Source organism: Lampris incognitus, chromosome 1 (assembly GCF_029633865.1).
Source record: "Lampris incognitus isolate fLamInc1 chromosome 1, fLamInc1.hap2, whole genome shotgun sequence".
In the NCBI taxonomy this organism is placed as follows: Eukaryota; Metazoa; Chordata; class Actinopteri; order Lampriformes; family Lampridae; genus Lampris; species Lampris incognitus.
In genome coordinates, this window is record NC_079211.1 from 102,433,706 (window position 1) to 102,449,147 (window position 15,442).

Sequence of the window (15,442 nt, forward strand, 5' to 3'; positions counted from 1 at the left end):
GGGAACAGTACAAGGTGTAAAGTGAAGCTTGATTTAGAAGATCTTTGACTTTGAATAGTATTGCAATTGATTTGGATACTTTGGCCTTGGTATAATTTATATGTGGTTTCCAACAGAATTTATTGCCCACTATTACCCCAATACACTTAATTTCAGTCACTCGTTCTATTTCTACATTGTTAATCATGAGTTTCTTGATTGAGTTAATTTTACGGTTACCAAAGATTATACATTTTGTTTTACTTAAATTCTATGTTAGTTTGTTAGCATCAAACCACGTCTTTAACTTCACCAGTTCCTTTTCCACTATATCCAGGAGTTGATCAAGATGATCCCCACAGCAAAATAAATGTGTGTCATCAGCAAATAAAATGGCTTTCAGAGATTCAGACACTTCACAAATATTGTTTATATACAGAGCAAACAGTAATGGTCCCAACACTGAGCGCTGGGGGACCCCACATGTGACTTTCAGTAGGGGAGACTTGAAGTTTTGTAATTCAACATATTGATATGTCTTTTAGATAGCTGGTTAACCAGAAGAGTGCGGTTCCCCTAATTCCATATGATTGTAGTTTTTTCAGTAATGATTCATGGTCTATGGTGTCAAATGCTTTTTTTTTAGATCCAGAAATACCCCTATTGCATAATTTTTGTTTTCTATTGCCACTGTTATTTCATCTACAAATTCTATGAGTGCAAATGAAGTTGTTCTGTTATATATATATATAACAGCATATACCCAGCATCTCTCCTCCACACATGTCCAAGCCATCTCAATCTTGCCTCTCTTGTCTCCAAACTGTCCAACCTGAGCTGTCCCTCTAATATAATCATTCCTGGTCCTGTCCTTCTTTGTCACGCCCAGCAAAAACCTTAAAAAGTAAAAGACAAAACCAAAAAACACACACAAAACCCCCCCCCCAAAAAACAAAAAACAAACAGTCGGTAGTTTACGTTTAGGGTTAGCTGACAACCTAGGTAACATTGCGGAGTGCTTTGGAGTAGGGGCTATGGCCAAAGAAGGTTGTAACTTTTGGACATGTACATATTAAGGCCATTTACTTTTTCTTTTTTTTTGGAAAGGTGGAATGGGTCAGCATCCACAACGTGCCCATTTTCAGACGTCTCCCGTTTTCTTCTCTGTTCATTATTTAGCTGTTATTTTTCAGTTCCCCACCAGACTTTCGACATTGCACCAGCAGTGGTTGGTGGGAGATTCTGACAATTGCGATGCCTCTGCAGGCCCATGGGTACGGTGCCCCTCCAGCCTGCTAGCCCAACCTGTCTCCAGCAGCAAGTGAAAATAGGACTGTAAAAATAGGACTGTGAAGAGTGTATTGTGGACCTTGCATGGCCAGGCCACTGGGGATTCTTCCTGCTGCACGTACAGGCTGCTGCCGGCCCATCGAGGGACGCTTCATTCTCTCCTACATGTGCTCCTCTGGACACGAAACACAACAGGATCTGCAGTCTAAAAAATAATGGGAATATAATAGCGGAACGGAACAAATGTGTACCTCCATTATCTTATCCTATGCTTTTGACAGCGGCCCTGTCCCACTCAAAATCAAAACGAATTGCGCTGCCTTTCAGGGGTACAGAATACATATCCCCTCATTACTAAAGCTAAACGATATAGGGCTGTGAAATTCAAGTCACATTTATCAGCAGCTTATGTTCTGTCACCCTCCTCTTCCACCGGGCTCCTGAAAATGTGATACTGCACTGACAGCGAATATTGACACCCGGACAGAAATTGGAAGCAGCTGGGACATTTTCAATTTGGGTCTTATTACCCGGGTTAGAGGAATGGCAGAGCAATTCACTTCTCCCAGTGGTTTAAATGGGCACTCAATGTACTGATGAATATTATAGCAGGTAGCAGCGGCATTACATCCCAGGAGCCCACTGACATGTGCTGCCTCCAGGAAAAACCCCATACAAGACTATGAATTCGGTTTCGGAGGCTTTTATTTGGAAATAATTCGAGACGGTTTGGACTGATGAGCTGTGGACATGCTGAATTGAAAGAACAGGGTTGTTCAGACCTGGGCCATGGAAATTAATGTGTTTTTTTTTTTTTTCCAAAGCCAAGTCCGCATTTGTTAGTGCAGGAGGGATAAAGGATGATGCAGACCTGCTTCTTTCTTTTCTTTTCTTTTTTTTTTTGGGGGGGGGGGTTTCCCATCTTTTTCTTCCCAATTGAAACTGGCCAATTACCCCACTCTTCCGAGCCGTCCCGGTCGCTGCGCCACCCCGTCTGCCGATCCCGGGAGGGCTGCAGACTACCACATGCCTCCTCCAATACATGTGGAGTCACCGGCTGCTTCTTTTCACCTGACAGTGAGGAGTCGTAGCACGTGAGAGGATCACACTGTTCCCTCCACTTCCCTCTCCCCCTGGAACAGGCGCCCCGACAGACCAAAGGAGGCGCTAGTGCAGCAACCAGGACACATACCCACATCCGGCTTCCCATCCGCAGACACGGCCAATTGTGTCTATAGGGACGCCACCAAGCCGGAGGTAACACGGGGATTTGAACCGACGATCCCTGTGTTGATAGGCAATGGAATAGACCACTACGCTAGCTGGACGCCCAGACCTGTTTCTTTCTGGCCAGATTTTATCTAAACGGACAAAGCTATGTCTCATCTCAACCCTGACATTAACCTCACTGTAGACAGTATGCCTAATCAGGATCAATACATTTTTAAAAATATTTATAGCCTAATTATTTTGGCGTCTGTGGATTGACCAAAAAAACAAATGGCTGAACGCACCAATGAACTAACACCGATTGACGTAACAGTGAACACGGCATAGCGTTTTAATCCCGACATCTTCCGAAAAGTTCCTCATTATCGCCTCAGACCGTCTCTGAAGGGAAATAAATACCCCTTAACACAGTAAAGACAGCCACATCTGTTCTCACTCAGCGAGCCGACACCGAAAGGGAACAACACATTTACATGAGCTGAATCTGCCCTGACAGGTTACAGAAAGATGGCTTTATCACCACCAAGATTTCCAATTTCAGAATTAGACACCCCCCATTTGTATCAACTGACACCTTCTCTAACCAAAATGAATGGCGATGTGATAAAAAGGGAAGGACTTCTACGATTTGTGAATGAAGACGTGATCTATCAGAGGTCATCCTTTTCCTGCAAGCCATGATCTTAAATTGAAGAAGGACGTTTGCTTCGTTAACATTGACGACTTTGAATAATAAAAATTATTTCTAATCACATGCATATACTATTTATCAGTTGGAAATGAAACCTCTCATGGATCCAAATGGGATATATCTTCAGATATGATATAATACAACAGGGATTGCACGATTTTTTAATGCTAAATAGAGACTAATGGAATGATATACACAATCACTCCATGTTTGGAGATGATTAAACAACAGACAACAACAACAATATTTCAGTCTGTGTCTGTCAGAGTCGAAGCTGGATCTTACTTTGCTTGGTGCATTCATGCAGAAACAAAACTGACTTCTGCAGGAATCTACTCAGCAAACTGTCTGAGCACCCAGCACTGTTTTTTAATGTAAATCTCCTATCATTAAAGTTAAAATTTAAACCTCGCAATGAAAGCAGACCATCTTTTTCTGTCGTTTCCTTTCTCCCCTGTGCGTTCAACAAATGACATGTATGACTGTATGTCTACTCACATGACAGGGCCACAGGGTGAGCAACGGAAACACACTTTTTTTTTTTTGCACATGGGTGCATTTGTGGTACTACATATTACTTTCACCATGTCCAGCAGACAAGTGCTTTTCTTGCTCAAAGGTTTTTGCGATGAACTGGCAGGACGTGTGATGCGGTTCAGAAAAACTCAGCATGGTGAGCAACACTCTGGCACGCTCAACATGACTTCATCACAAAAGCAACAATCCATCAATAACCCCCCAACGTACAATGGTGCATCTTCAGGAGCCGGTCCGTAGGACGAGAGCAGTAGTTTATCCTCTTCCAAGTAACACTAGACACAGTCCAGTATGTCAGAAGTGACAAGCAGGGCCGGATCTAGGCATAGGCAAACTAGGCAGCTGCCTAGGGTCTAACTGCCACGGGGGGGGGGGGGGGGGGCAGACAGATGGATAAAACCATCAACTTTTGGTCTAAATTAAAAATATTTGACATAAATATTTTAAACTATAAATAGATACTAATAAACACAAATATATACCTAACTAATTAACCATAATAACCATGTGGCAGTTAAAAGTAATATTGTTTGTTTACAAAGTATCAAAATGTGCTCGTTTGGGGGTGGGGTGGGGAGGGGGGCCCAAGAAAAATGCTCTGCCTAGTGTAATCTATCCATTTAATCTGGCCCTGGTGACAAGGTTCCTCCCTCGGTCCATACGTAAAAACAGATATACAGAACATGACGGGAGCTTGGTTACCCAGCTGGACCACTCCTGAGTCTCCTCGCCAACACTGGACTGAGACACTTATAATACATATACAGTATTACCAATGCCCAAACTATTCTTGCCTCAGAGGGATTCATTGTGGTATTAGCAGGTTTAAGTAATGCAGTGCACTGCTGTCAGAATTGCCGAAGAAAACCACAAGAAGAGAAGAAAGAAAGAAGGACCAACTCCAGTTCTTCTTTCCACTGCCTTGCTCAGGGGCACAGACAGGAGTATTAACCCTAACATGCATGTCTTTTTGATGGTGAGAGGAAACCCGAGCACCCGGAGGAAACCCACGCAGACACGGGGAGAACATGCAAACTCCACACAGAAAGGACCTGGGAGGGCCTGGGGTTCGAACCCAGGACCTTCTCGCTGTGAGGCAACCGTGCTAACCACTGGGCCATCATGCTGCCCAGCTGGTCCGTAACACTACAACTGGAGTAGAAACAGGAACAAAGAAAACATGTCTCATCACTCCTCTTCACTGGCTGCCAAGCAGTGTTAGACTAGATTTTAGTATCTATTACTCGATTGGTGGACTTGATCTAGTCTACATTAATGACATGCTATCGGCTCCTAGCTACTACAGGGAGCAGGGACATAACCTAAGGGTCATGGTTTGGCAGTGTTTTGTGTGTGTGTGTGTGTGTGTGTGTGTGTGTGTGGAATCATCTCCCATTTGAACTGACAGCAGCCACTTGGACTGCAGCTTTTAAACATACACTCAAAAAACATCTTTTTAATCATGCGTTCACCCTGGATAACCCTTTTCTGTTTTTACTTATTTGCTCTTAATCTGCTGTTGGATAGTCTTGTTTTGATTCATGCCATTCTATTTTAATAGCCATTATTATTTTCTTCACTCCATTTTATTCAGGGTTTTTGCTCATTTTGTCAATTCTTTATCATTCCCTTCTTTTTACTTGTGCACTTTCACCCAATGTAACATGCATGGCATTGTCAAAGTCAAAGGTCAAAATATCTTTATTGCCCCTTACAGGGAAATTAGTTTGCAGCCAGTATATGTAAAACTCTCACACAAATAAAACATACAACACACCAAGGCAGAAGTGACTGATGGACAACAAAAAAACAACAGGACATAGCGGGCAAGGAAAACCAAAGGGGTTCGAATATACAGACCATGGAAACAAGCGATCTGCAGACAACAGATGAATACTGTCTACCATTTAACAACCGAATGGCCAAATGGCCGAATGGCAGTGGGGACAACCGAAGCCCTGTATCTCTCAGTCCTAATACAGGGCATCCTCAACCCACGACCTGAGGGTAACAGCTCAAACTCTGGCTGAAGGGGGCGACCTTGGCACTCCAGAAGGGAAGTAGCCTTTCTGAACACCTTCCTATTATAAAGGTCGGTAAGCTGGGCTTGACTTCTCCCTGAGATCTTACTAGCCCATTTGATGAGTCTATCAAGCTGTGTTTTTTATTGGCCAGAGTCAAATTACCAACCCAAGCAACACTACAGCACATTAAAACTGTTTCAATAAAACTTGTATAAAAGACAGTCACCATCTGGGAAGGGACATTAAATGTGCACATGTTCCTCAGGGAAAAAGTCTCTGTTGGACCTTCTTTGACGTGGAAGCAACATGAGTTTCAAAGCACACTTTGTTGTGGAGAACAACCCCCAGATAGGTGTAGCGGTCCACAAGCTCAATGTCAGCACCTTTACTGCTGGTTGGTACAGGACTAGGAGGAGTCATTCTAAAGCTGATTATCCTGTCTTTAATTTTAGACACATTTATGTGGAGAAAGGACTCATCACACCAAGACACAAAATCATCGACCACAGATGCACGGTGTTCCTCCTCCCCTTCAAGAAGACTTACAATCACTGAATCATCCCGTTAATGTACAAAATGTGCTACATAAAGTTCAATTGATTGATTGATTGATTGATTGATTGATTGATTGATTGATTGATTGATTGATTAAAACACATGTCCATACTTTGGCTGTGTAGGGGTTATATCTATAATCTCAGGTTTACTAGGATGGTCACTAACCACTTTGGCCACGTGAACCTTCTTGCCACTGGTGGCTACTTTTGCCAAAAGTGTTGAGTGAATGGTTTTACAAAACAATGATCAAATATCCTCCAAAAAGAAGAGCTGCTTCAAGTTTAAAGTCAGACAGTGACCTGAACCAACTGTCCACACTCCTTGAAGCACAGTTGACATTAGTCGTTTTCAAACATTTTACACTTACACTTAATGATTTAGCAGACAATTTTACCTTAAGTGACTTACAAAAGAGTCAGCAATTAGCAGATGTGTGTCATCCTACAGACACCTTAGAGAACTAATACGAATCATATCATAGCCTAGAGCAGGGATAGGCAACATGGTCCAGAAAGGTCCAGTGTGGGTGCAGGCCTTTGTTCCAACCAAGCAGTGACACACCTGATTCTATAGATCAACCAATAGTCTCTGCTAAGCACCTTGATTTGTAGACTCGGGTGTGTAACTCCTTGGTTGGAACAAAGATCTGCACCCACAGCAGACCTTTCTGGACCATGTTGCCTATCCCTGGCCTAGAGTGACATGGCATGTTTACTGTGAAGTATTCACCAGGTACATCATCATCATCATCGGCGGTCACTCGGAGTTCAAGTATGACCGTCCTCCCTCTGGGTCCTCAGGTGGGCGTAGAGGCTGATCCTGGAGCCACATAATGGCATGACAGCTTTGTATGTGGAGTGGCTGATGCGCCTGCAGCCACCACACGGTCCTTGGCAGGGGGTGGCCAGAGTCCAATCGCATGGAGAACCAATATGATTGGGGACCACCCTCTGTTGCAGCTTTCATCCACCTTCACTGCCATTGTAACCTGGAGACATCTTTCCGCCAGTTCCACCGTTGAGGTCTTTGTTTGATCGCACTTCGTCTGGAACCTCCCCCTAGACCTATCCACTTTGGGTGACCCTACCAGGAGCCAAGCTCCGGACGGCAAAGCTCTTGGGATCATTGGTACACGCAAGCTTCTCTACCACGGCAAGGTGGTGATCCAATAGAAGTACAGGTACATCCCCGGCAGGGGGAAAAAACCAAAACAAACCTTTTTACTGGAATCACAGAAGGTTGAATCAGTTCATCTGGAGAGAAACGGTTCATCACTCATCTAAGTGACCTCTTCGGTCTCAACTGACTGCAGGTGTCCCCACCCTTATAAACAATACAGTTGCATAACAACCGAAAACAATGATCAGTTTCCTGACCTGCAGTCAGTTTAGACTGAAGAAGTCACTTATAGATGAGTGATGAAACATATCCGTCAATAAATGTTCTGTCCAGATGAACTGATTCAACTTTCTGTGATTTCCTTACGGGAAATATTGAGCATGCATCAAGACTTTTTACTGGGAAAACCACCTCGATGGACAACCAGCTGAGAGAAGGGACAATCAAATACATTTTTTTGCCATTTATGGCATTTTACACAAATACCAACGTTGGCCTTAGCATTACCTTTTACCAAATGAATCAGGGGATACAAGTCCACCCAGACCTCTCTGACACACGAGGCCAGAATCCCACAAATTAAGCTACCAAACTACTAAACACCCGCAGGCCTTTCAGCGGCAACTTCACTTTTATGTTCTGTAATTGCAGCACTTTTTTTTTACATTGATAACCAAAACTTATTTGTCATTGCACATAGTTAATATACATATTCAATTTGTTAATGGACATGGCACTAGGTGATTATTTTGAGTTACTGTGTCTATAATGACAATGGGCCTGTTAGAAATGTGTTTTAGAAGAAGGAGCCCACATGTACCTTGTGGAACGTTAACGCTTTTAACTGTTCTCAAAATTAATATGTATGCCTACGAAATGTTACATATATGTGGACGAACTGACAAAGTGTAAGAACTACAGCAAAATATGCGTTGGATTACTGTATGAAATATTTTTTGCATAATAAACCGGGATGAGTTTTTACTAACGATGCATGATTGCCATTGAGTTTTTGTGAATAATGGATGATGCTCGGAAAATTAAACCATTCAACTGGGGATACTCAGCAGAAATTAAGTTCAGCTGTGGGCACGGGCACTGATGAAGAAAAGGACAGAGATTGATTCATGCTGAAGTTTGCCACCACACAGTGTGTGAATATCCCAGGCACGTACACACCCACCCACACACCCACACACACCCATACACAAGTGAAGTAATTACTGACTAATTAGAGCCTCATTGGCTCTAGGATTGACCCCCCCCCAAACACACACACACACACACACACACGTTTTGTGCATCCACTTGTGTTGGTTTATTTTGGTGGGGGTGGCAAAAAGGGAAAGAAAATAATGCATTGTCTTGATGCATGCTCAGTAATCCAGGTAAGAAAATCACAGAGAGGTGATTCAGTTCATCTGGACACAACATTTATTGAGAGAGAAATGTTTCATCACTCATCTAAGTGACCTCTTCAGTCTCAACTGACTGCAGGTATCCCCACCCTTACAGTGGCATAACGACCGAAACCAACAACCAGTTTCATATGAAAATATGTGTGTGGCCGTTAACTAGCGTTACAATGGCCATGTGTACTATTCACAGAGGATTGGGGAATGGTTGCAATCACAACATTGTAAGATGGTGACACATGTACTCTTAGCCCCCCCCCTAAAAAATAAATAAAAAAGAGGCCATCTATGTAAAGAGGGAACGACTATTCCCGCACTGAGGGCTGGCGGCGGCGGCGGCAGGGGGGTAAGAGTAGCATCTTACAATGGTGTGGTTGCAACCATTCCCCAATCCTCTGTGAATAGTACACATGGCCATTGAAACTCTAGTTAATGGTCACACACATATTTGCATACGAAACCGATCGTTGCTTTTGGTCGTTCCTCCTCTTCTTCTTTCGGCTTTTTCCCTGTTTCTCAGGGGTCGCCACAGCGGATTTTATAGTTTCCATCGGTTCCATGTGAGGGCACAGGACCGACGGCGCCTGCCATTATCCCAGGCCTTGACTGATCCGGTATGGTCTTGTCAATCCACATAATGATTTGGCAAAATTTTACATTAGATGCCCTTCCGGACACAACCACTAACCCTATAGACGGGGACGCAGGTAAAGCCCTGGATGCCATCCCAGTATTATTGGACTTGCACCCACATCTATCGCCATGGTCTAAATGTACACATAACAGACCTAAAACGTGATGACAAGATATCGGTTGCTGACATAATTTGTGTTACAGAAACGTGGTTGCAAGACAATGCACTACATATTAATATTGCAATGCTAGGGTCGACATTTCATTAGAAAGTCATTAGAAAGCCAGGTCTCAGTCACACGGCAACATGGCAATCTTCTCCGGAAAACCACAGAAACAACAACACGAAGGGCGTCCGGGTAGTGTAACGGTCTATTCCGTTGCCTACCAACACAGGGATCGCCAGTTTGAATCCCCATGTTACCTCCAGCTTAGTCGGGCGTCCCTGCAGACACAATTGGCCATGTCTGCAGGTGGGAAGCCGAATGACAGTATGTGTCCTGGTCGCTGCACTAGCGCCTCCTCTGGTCGGTCGGGGTACCTGTTCAGGGGGGAGGGGGAACTGGGGGGAAATAGCGTGATCCTCCCACGCTGGCGACGCCACATGTATCGGAGGAGGCATGTGGTAGTCTGCAGCCCTCCCCGGATCACCAGAGGGGGTGGAGCAGCGACAGAAGAGTGGGGTAATTGGCTGGGTACAATTGGAGAGAAAAAGGGAGGGGCATGGTTGTTATGCCACTGTATTGTTTGTAAGGGTGGGGGTAGGTGCAGCCAGGTGAGAGTGAAGAGGTCACTTAGATGAAAGCTTTCTCTCAGTAAACATTGCATCCAGATGAAGTGATTCAACTTCCTGTGGGAATGATTGGCTATGCAAGCCTTTGGACTTGGGAGAATCTTCCACTGATGCTGGTGGGAAAACGTGTTTCATCTGCGGTAGTCAGCCAGATGATGTGATCTGCCTCTGGGAGGACAAACAGTTTGGGGAAAACACGCCAGGCATCTTAAACACCTACTTGTCAATTCTCCGTGCGGTACTCACGACATGAAAGAGAATATCAAAGTGGTAAATATTTGACCGACATGATAGATAGCGTTCTAAGATTAGAAGAGCTCGCCGCCACTGTCTCATACTTTGGCATTTAAAACGATCTAGTTGCTGTGGGAATGGTTATTCACTGAGTCGTCGTCTGTTTGCTGCTGCATGCCGCACTTTACCCGCAGGATTATTCTGTTTTCTCTGCTCTCCCTCATCTTATCTTGCGAGTATAGAAAGCAAACATCACAGATACCTTAGAATGGTACTTATTGACCATCAGTGTCTTCTTTAAGCCCCTCCTGGTAATGCACCTTTACAGTCACATGCGTAATCCTAATTCACTGATTGGTATTTCACCCCCCCAAGGGCCGATGGCAGGCTCCTGTGCAGAAAACAGTTTCAATTCAATTAAAACTGGAAGTGTGATTACTGCTGATCCAATCAGGCTCTTGGCCCTGCTCCAAAGACCATGTGGTGAATGACAATGCTGTCAACCGTATTCCCAGAAAACAACCACCAGCATGCACCGGAGATAGATCAAAAACAATAAAATTAGAAGTAGGTCCATAAATCACGGCGCCTCGATGGCCAAACGTCTGGAGCTTTTGACGACGCCATTTGAATTGCAACCCAAAAAAAAATAAAGGCTGGCAATATAAGCACTCCCAAAGGGATGGTGAAAAACTCATCAACCATGCTTAGTAGATATCGAAATCACACATAATATGACACAACCACAAACAGCAGAGTTGCATGGCTTGACTTCACAGCTTGTCTGTGTGAAACAGTGTTAATGGTTAATGCAACCGCACCTTCTACCGAGTCTGAGTGACACGCTTTTCATTACACTGGAGGAAGCCAATCACCTAAAATCTACAATTCCTTTCACCACACCACTACTCACTCTGTCAAAGAGAATAAAAGTGGAAAAAAAAGAGGCTGCAAACAGCCTGGATGCATCAGCTGGCCTCACATCAACTGCAGTCAGACTGCTGTCATCAGATCAAATGCTGTTTTTCATTATTTGACACCCCCAACCACCACTGTCAAACTCTCTCTAACGCACAAACGCACACACACACCATCACATCAACACCACCTCCCTACCAGACTAGCCCACGTGAGCCGGCGTTGACCTCAGGGGTCGAACTGGGTGCAGTTTTTCTCACTGGCAGGAAATATAACATTGCTTGGTTTCCTGGAAGTCGGTCTGTTGATTACTGGCCATCTACTTAGCGATGATACAGTGGAAGGACCAGGATGCAGGCCCAGCTTTGGGGAGATGGTATTCCCTAGATTGATGCTATCTGGATAGGACTCGGCTGAGGAGGGGCAATGTGGATGCACATCACTGTGGCGGTCTACAGAGAATTATGGATGTTTTTTTTTTCTAGTGTTCCAACAGATTGCCTCTACCAGCTGCACGTCATCTTACCAGCACCCCTCCCAAGGCACAGGAAGCCGTAAGTTCTGTTTTCTTCAATATGAATTGTGTATTTGTGAGAATGGGTAGAGATGCGAACTTCTCCAATATTTGTGGTGGAAATAAGATTTGACAAAAGAGGATCCTGATAAATATGTAGCTACTACAGACAGATACGAGTTATAAAACCATCCACGTGACTGGGAAATCTGCTCTGGGCACTTGTTTTTTTTTAAATAATACAAATCATATGAAATGTCCTTAAACACTTTTGTTTATTTGGGAAAAAAAACTATTCAAACAAGGAGGGGGGTATCTGGGTAGTGTAGAGATCTATTCCGTTGTCTACCAACACAGGGATCGTCTGTTTGAACCCCCATTACCCCCGGCTTGGTCGGGAATCCCTCAATTGGCCGTGTCTGCGGGTGGGAAGCCAGATGTGGATGTGTCCTGGTCGCTGCACTAGCGTCTCCTCTGGTCAGTTGGAGTGCCTGTTCGGGGGGGGGGGGGGCAGCACTCTGTACATGGTGCTGGGAGCAGGGGAGGGGGAACTGGGAGGAATAGCGTGACCCTCCCACGCGCTATGTCCCCCTGGCCAAACGCCTCACTGTCAGGTGAAAAGAAGCGGCTGGCGACTCCACATGTATCGGAGGAGGCATGTGGTAGTCTGCAGACCTCCCCATATCAGCAGAGGGGGTGGGTGGAGCAGCGACAGAAGAGTAGGGTAATTGGACAAGTACAATTGGGGAGAAAAAAGGGGGGAAAAACTGACCAAAAAGGGACTAAAATAAGCCATACTATACGAACGAAATTCTTGAAAACTGATGAATCGACTGGTTGCCGGTGACAGCACGGGCCGAATGGAGGGGAGATGCATCACACATGCAGACAATGAACAAGTTCTTCTTTTCACAGTGTGTTTATCAAAAAAAAATAAGTCTTGGAAAAACAAGTTTGTTGTTTTCTTGGCCGCCAGAAGTTTCAAGTTATGGGCTGCTAACTAGCGGGCTGAGGGACATCTGTTTTTTGTGTCAAGCGTATTCATTCAGTCCTATTGTGTAACACCATCAAAGCCTTCATCTGCAGCACCAGTGCCAGTTAGATGCTGGATAAATTAATCAATGGGGATTTGACGGTGACCGTGATCACCAGTGTGCATGGGCTGGCTGGCATATACAGTTAGAACATGTGGAGTTAACACACGCAGAAAGTTGCATGTGCTCGTTCATCATCTACACCCCCTTTAATCTCACTAGGGGTCATGGGAGCCTCCTGAGCATGCAGCAAGATACCTTGGAGAGATCGCCAGTCCATCACGGGGTCCACACACCCACATACACACCATCAGTCACACACACAATCAGCCACACACTCACACCTTTTTGATCTATGGGTAACATTAGGGTCTCCAATTCAGCTAAAATGCATGGCTTTGAACTATGGGGGGGGGACACCCACACAAACGTGGAGAGAACATTCAAACTCAGCAAAGAGGAACCAGATTGAAACCAGGACCCTCTTAATGTAACGCAGCAGTGCAACGCACAAAGCCGCCGTGCTGCCCATAAATAGTAAGGTCACCAGTATAACAGAACCAAATGCTTACTGATTTGATTGAGTCTTGAAAAGGGATATGCAGATGCATTTGCGTCCCACAATTACCTCCCCCGATGAAACACTGATCGCTCGACTTGAGCTTTACTCACAAACCTCAACTTAGTTACCCCACCTTTGCTTATTTATTTATTTTGGATCAATTGTACTTGGCCAATTACCCCACTCTTCCGAGCCATCTTGGTCGCCGCTCCACCCCCTCTGCCGATCCGGGGACGGCTGCAGACTACTGCATGCCTCCTCCGATACATGTGGAGTCGCCAGCCGCTTCTTTTCACCTGACAGTGAGGAGTTTCACCAGAGGGATGTAGCACATGGGAGGATCACGCTATTCCCCCCAGTTCCCCCTACCCCACTGAACAGGCCCCCCCATCGACCATAGGAGGCACTAGTGCAGCAACCAGGACACATACTCACATCCGGCCCACCCGCGGACACGGACAATTGTGTCTGTAGGGACGCCCGACCAAGCCGGAGGTAGAACGGGGATTCGAACCAACGATCCCCATGTTGGTAGGCAATGGAATAGACCGTCACGCTGCCCAGACGCCCTGCACCTTTGCTTGTTATCGGTTACTGGAAAGCATAATGATAGGAAAAAGCAGAGTCTAACCCATCCATCACCCCCCTCACCCCCTTACTCAAGCTTGAGATTGAGAGAATAAATCATTAATATGCTCCAGTCCCCAGTTTCATCTATGGAGGCCAAACAACCTCATCACTAATGGATAGGAGAAAGATGTCTCCATTTTTCTGATGCTTCTGCGCGAGTCAGTCCTTTTAATCACTCTTCCCTCAGTGGGAACTCAGCGCTGCCTGACGTGACTACTAATGTCCCCATCGAAAACAATGTGTGCCCAATATCTAACTCTACAAAATACAGCACTTCCATTCCCAAACTGTGTAATTGGTCCAGCTTGCTGTGTTACATGTGAAATTTGAAGAATCGGGGATTTGTATGCAGGCTCGACCATCCAAATGGATGATGACCTGCAAACAATATGGACGCTCCCCTGACGGTGAATTTAGCGAGGAAGCGCAAATGTCTTTAGCACCTTATTGGGAAATGATAATGATCTGTTTTGTTCGAAAACCCTAGGGGAGCGGAGGCAATTGGAAGTGCTCGGTAAAACAAGGATATGCACTCAGAATACAAAGAGCGGATTTTAAGTAAGCCATAACATTAACATAAACCTGTAAGGGCACAAATTCTCACATGCACCTGAGCACACATATGCACACACACACACAAGCAAGCCACATGGGTTTGTATACTAGGTCCACATATGACCTCAGCTCTACGTAACCTTCCTTTACTCTGAGATTTGGTCCCATAAACTCATCATTGGTGGCTATTATGAATTAATCATAAGGCTGTTCTTCACCTGTCTTCAGTCAGCCATAGCATCTTTAAAGCAATGCTCATCATCCTCAAGCTCTCTGCAGTCCCGCCAGTGGGGTACAATGTTTATCTGGGGTAAAGCAAACCTTTAAATCCAATTAATCCGATTATATTTCAATGGCTCGTTGTGCGAAGAAGCAGACGGTGCCATCTTGGAAGTCTAAATCAACAGAATTAGGCTGGCAAAATATTGGCTTTGAACATTTGATTCACCCCGGCTAAACCTTTTACCCCACCGGTGTACTGCTAAGACCTTGGGGGATCATGAGCGTACCGTCGAAGGTGCCGTAGCTGATTGAAAACAGGAAAGCCATGTGATTTATTCCTAATAGCTGTCTGTGGTAAGCTTATGAGACCAAATGTCAGAGCAACAGAGGGTTATGAAGAGCCGAGGTCATATATTTGAGGCTACAGCGTATGCACACATACATACCAATGATGTTAATGGTTATGATTTACAATTTTACAACATGATCACTACCATCTTCACA